The 5,939-nt window shown below is 35.0% G+C and overlaps 1 pseudogene; it reads right to left on the bottom strand.

The window, feature by feature from the left end:
* Window positions 1-2,228: 2,228 nt before the first annotated feature.
* LOC110914254 lies at window positions 2,229-4,449 on the bottom strand (annotated as a pseudogene).
* Window positions 4,450-5,939: the final 1,490 nt, after the last annotated feature.

The raw sequence follows: 5,939 nt of genomic DNA, 5'->3' as shown, positions 1-5,939 counted from the left end.
CTACGAGTTTAATGATTATTCTAACTTCAAGTAATCATCAATTAAATAGTATAAACATTTTATTTTTATAAAAATGTGGTTAGGGTAGATTTGGTGGTTGATTTTTGAGGAGCGACCAAGGGTTGTTGAAAGGGAGCCATTTGGTGATGCATTTAACGACTGCTTAACTAATTACAAGCCTAACATCACTTTCTCTCCCTTTTATTATTCGTCCTCATGTAACATATGTTAAATCATTGATATGCCTATTTATTTATTTATTTATTTATGATTTTTCTTAAATATTGAAGGGTGAATTGAATTTGAATACGAAAACCTTAAACTTTCATTTAAAGTGTGGATTTATTAAAATAACGTAAAAAGTTCATAGATTTAATAATACTATGAACTTTACATATTTGTATAGAAATTAAAAGCTCCATGGTTCAATCATTTTTCATATTTGCATAATATCTTAACTTACAAAACTCAATATGATTACTGAAGTACTAAAAGAATAAAACATCATAGCCTAAAGTGTCCCCTAAAACCAAAGGGGCAGTGTTCTATCAGTACCCCGGTGATTTTTTTTAGGGGAGGTCTTCGCTCGTGATAAAATATCATGCGCGAGCTAGGGGTTTTACCACAGTAAGTCTTCTAGCGGCAGGTTTCCTATGGAATTAGTGACAAGCCAGTCACCAACGTCGTCTGCAATTGAAGGTGTGGGTGACATTTTACCAATGGGTGTACCAAACTGGTCGGACTTTGTAGGACATCAAAAAAAATTCATTACCCAATTAATTTCAACATGAAAAAGGCTTAAAAATTTAAACATTGGGCCAAAAATAGGCAATTCTACACACTAATATAAGCAACAGCAAAAGGTTAGGGTATTCCAAAGGACTAAAGAGTGATAGCGATTAATGAAGGGTTCAAATGAGAAGAATTTTTTTGTAAGAAGAAAAAAGAAGAAATTTCAACCAATAAGAATGTTTCATTTTACTTCATTTAATATTTGCATTTAGTTTTAATATAAGGGTATATTGGTAAACTTACATAAATCATTAATTTGTATTCTTCCCCTTTTAGGCTAGATGGTATGGTGATGGTCCTCTAAGGGAGGATGATCCGCCACGTAGGCGCCACATCATAGTCCTCCCAAGGATGGTCCATCCCACAAAACTAGAGGGTATGGAGGATGGTCCTAGTCATAGTTCTCCCCACCACTTTTATGTTTTTTTTTTAATCTTCTACTTTTTTTTTAACATTTAACAAATGAACTTGACAAAAACATAACAAATCAAGATCTTGAATGAATTAGGATATAAGAGCGCAGTGAACTTGACAAATCAAGATCTTGTATAGCACTATATAAACCAACATGTAAAGTATTAGTCCAATGTCCAGTAGATATATAAAGGCAAAAGATCAAATACAAATAATCTTAACATACTAAACATACAAATTGAAGGAAAACCCAAAAAGATAAGGTGACATTTTTGTAATTACCACCAACTATCAAAGTTACAACAAAAAATACCTAAAAAAACACAATTTTTTTTAATATTTTTTATTAAAAAATCGCTACATTTCGTTAGCAAAAAAAAAAAAAAAAAAAAAAAAAAAAATTTGTTGCTGCTACTAAAAGTAGCGATTTTTTAATAAAAAATGTTAAAAAAATAAAATAAAATAATTTGTGTTTTTTTTTTTTATTTTTTTAGATTTTTTAGGTTTTTTGGGGGTTTAGTTTTTAGCATTTTAGCTTGGGAGGGGGGGGTTAGGTTTTTTTTAGGTTTTTGGGGGTGGGGGGTTAGGTTTTTTTAGGTTTTTGGGGGTGGGGGTGGGGGGGGGGGGGTTAGGTTTTTTTAGGTTTTTGGGGGTGGGGGGGGGGGAGGGTTAGGTTTTTTTTTAGGTTTTTTGGGGGGTTTAGTTTTTAGCATTTTAGCTTGGGGGGGGGGGGGGTTAGGTTTTTGGGGTGGGGGGGGTTAGGTTTTTTTTTAGGTTTTTGGGGGGTGGGGTGGGGGTAGTTTTTTTTTAGGTTTTTGGGGGGTGGGGGGGTGGGGGGTTTAGGTTTTTTTTGGGGGTGGGGGGAGTGGTTAGGTTTTTTTAGAGGTATTTGTAGAGTAACTTTGATACTTATTGATAATTACAAAAATGGCACCTTGTCTTTTTGAGTTTTCCTTCAATTTGTATGTTTAGTATGTTAAGATTATTTGTACAAGAACTTTACCCGATATATAAAACCCCAATATCAAGTTGTTAGTTCGCAAACACAAAAAGTAATGTAACTGTCCATAAACAAAAGACAAGGACACTCGATACTTCTAAATAGGGTGAATCACCTGTCCCATAAACAACACAACTCCGGTTACATCTTTTCTCTAATCACAAACAAGAATGGGTGATCCGCCACAAAATCTACCCAATCTTTAATCATAATTTTCCTGAGTGGACATCCAATATCAAATGTAACTACAGTGACCGCTGCAGCTTCTGTACCTTCTTCATTCACCTCCATAACAGATTTATGGATGACACTCGAAACATAAACGTTTGGTGAGTCCACTATTTCGGTGATTCGAGGTCCAAACTCGAAAGGGAGTTTAAGGCCTAATTTCTTCAACATATCAGAAGCTTCAAACCCGAATTCTATCTTAAATTTTGGTATAAAAAACTCCCCGACTCTTACCTTTTCTCGTGGAATGTGATGGTAAAAAAAGTTGGGTATGGAACCGATTTTATTTATTAAAGACGGAAGCCCGTCTTTTGCATCACTGAGGTAAAAGTACATTGTGAACTTACGCTTATCTGGACCTTGAGAATAAGGAAGACCCAATACTTTGAAATCATCATATTCATGTACGAATTGATTTTCGTAGTTGGTCATAAAGGGAACTTTAACTTTATTGCCATTGAGGAGGTGAAAGTCACCTTCTTCAGTCAATGAGGTTTCAAACTGCTGAGTCCATGTTCCCTTGAAGTAGATAGCATTTGCAAGGATGAGCATTGTGTCTTCAGTAACTTCTTTATCAGTAATGACTTCCTTGATAAGGCCATGTGTTTGCTCTTTGGCCCATGAATTCACTTCATCGGCTACCTCGTCTGCCTTCATTAAACCAAAAAATAGAGTACATACTCAATAATATATTAGCATAATATAAAAAACAAGTTTAATAGCTTTAGTAACGATCTAAGCCTCGTTTGTGAACAAAATAACCAAGATTGATATCAAACAATACCTAGAAAAACTCTACTAATATATTGAGTTAAGAAAGAGTTGGCTTGAAAAACATTAGAAACTAACCTTTTGGAAATCGACTTGTTTCTAAGCGGCTCTATAAACGGTGTCCACAACCTGCTTGAAACATGGTTTGAGAGAAAAGTTTTCACCAACCCAAACCGCGTTTACAGAAGACAATTTAGGTCCGCCACTGGGGCTACCGTCGGCTAATATCGAGGACACAAGCTCCGAATAGAGAGAGTTGAGGTCATCCGTAGTATCCGCTTTAAGGAATACCTAAAAAAACTCTACTAGTATATATTCAACCTCTACTCAAGAAAACCCTACTTAATCAAAACAAATCAAAATATTAATATGATTTAGTTTCTTGAAATAAATTGAAGGTGATACATTCAACTTTCAAACACAAACCCCCTAATTTTTTCAGTACCAAATTCTTGATTAGATGACAAACCCACCTCCCAAAATCCAAGAATCAGGTTAAATCCAAAACCCTTTTCGAATTAGGGCTAAAGACACTAAACCCATCAATAAAAATCGGATTTTTAGGGTTCTTGAACAAGAAATCAATAGTGAAATCATACAATATGTAATGGTGAAAATAGAGAATGAAGATTACAAACCCATCAACTAAAGATTCAGATATTAAAAACTCATCTTGATTTCATCAACAGAACTGTATTTGATTACAAACACAAACAAAGGGGGCCCACCAGATTTGCTTCGTCGCCAACGTCCAGATGCTGCCGCTGAGGACGGGACGGGAGGCGGGTGGCGTGGTGTGCCGGCGTCGCCGGAGCTCAACGGGGTGGAGGACGTTCCCATACCCTACAGCCTAATAGCTAAGTAAATTAAATTTGTAACTGCTTTTCAAAATATATATATACTTTTTCCAAATTAAAAAAACAACTTAATTTAAAGTGTAGAATAAATCACTAGTTGTGTAGGATAAATTACGAGTTGTGTAGGATATATTTCGAGGTGTGTAGGGTAAATTTCGATTATGTATGATAAAATTCTATAATGTGTAGGGTATATGTAGGAAAATTTTGATATGTGTAGGTTTTGTAGATTATATGTAGGATAATTAATGATTAGTTGACTAATTAATTAACGAGAGAAAAATTAATGATATGTGTTATAAATGAAATAGTATTTTACCAATATGCATTTTCTTCTTTTTCTTCTCAGATTAAATTTCTTCTCAAATGAACCTTCCCCATAGCCATTATCACATTAAAGATGTTTAGGATGTACATTATCTCAATGTATAAGTGTCACTAAAATTATAAGGGAGTAAATATAGTATAGAAATTACTTGGTGTATGGAGAAGCAGTGGCGGAACTATCCACAATTGTGGGTGGGCGGCCGCACACCTTGAAAAAAATTAGTGTATTTTTTAGGCAAAAAAACCCGACCGTACTCCTTGAAGATATAGTTGAATGTCTCATCCGTACCCCTAGCAAATAGGGCTGTAAACGAACCGAACGTTCAGCTAACAGTTCGTGAACCGTTTGGCGGGAAGTTCGTTTATGTTCGTTCGTTTAATAAACGAACGAACATGAACAAGAAATTTCGTTCGATTAGTTAAATGAACGAACATGAACAGAGGTCTCGTTCGTTCGATTGTGTTCGTGAACGTTCGGTAAGGTGCTCGTGAACGTGTTCGTGAACATTTGTTGATTTGCGTTCGTTTATGTTCGTATGTTTGTGTTTTAATTGAATATCTTTGTACTTTCTTATATTTTATATGTAGTTTTTATATTATTAAACTTTTATTTATTTTATTACCATAACAATTAAACTAGGAAACCCACTTTCACCTTGTTTATGCATCATTTCCCTTTCATTTCTCATTATTTACATTGGCGAATACGATCGACCTCCGTTCCACAATAAGGGATTTAAGTTCGAGTGCTACTCTCTGGGCCATCTTTCTTTTATCCTTCGTCGCGTCGCGTTCGCCAAATTTATTTGTGTTCGTGAACCGTTCGCGAACACGCTCATTTCCTTAATGAACGAACACGAACATAAAATCTCGTTCGGTAAGTGTTCATGAACCGTTCGTGAACACGTTTATTTCCTTAAAGAACGAACACGAACAAAGCCTTGTTCGTGTTCGTTCGGTTCGTTTACAGCCCTACTAGCAAATAATTTCTGGGTCCGCCACTCTGGAGAAGGATTCAATAGCGTAAGTTTGTTAGGTGAGATCTATGAACAAACGCGGATGTGACTGTCAATATTTCATAGAAAAAAAACAAACCCTCTTGTCACAAAGATAATCATGTGTATCAAGGGTGACAAACAGAAAACTATTAAAAATGTAGTGAGCATTACCAATAAAAAAAATCTTAAAGGGTAAGGTGTAGAAAGTAAAGTACTAAAATACTATAAGCTAAACGGGTAGGCTTATGTAGAGATGACTAATAGGAGTCAATATTAGATTTCCATAATTATGTTAATTGTAATTAATTCTAGGGTTTTGTACATGTCTATATATATTTGAGGAATGAGAATAGAGGAGGCAACAAAGCCATTAACATTAATATTGACTCCTATTAATGACAAATAAGATTTATCGATGTTGGTGAAGTCAGCTCCGCGATTGTCATCTAATGTAGATGAAGTAGTATGTGTGAGAGTGAATACCATTAAACTATTCAAGTATATATGGTTTGTATGCTTGCTTACTTGCAAATATGAAGCCTTTTACATAAG

This window comes from Helianthus annuus, chromosome 15 (genome assembly GCF_002127325.2).
Source record: "Helianthus annuus cultivar XRQ/B chromosome 15, HanXRQr2.0-SUNRISE, whole genome shotgun sequence".
Classification (NCBI taxonomy): domain Eukaryota; kingdom Viridiplantae; phylum Streptophyta; class Magnoliopsida; order Asterales; family Asteraceae; genus Helianthus; species Helianthus annuus.
This window is presented reverse-complemented; position numbering and strand designations above follow the sequence as displayed.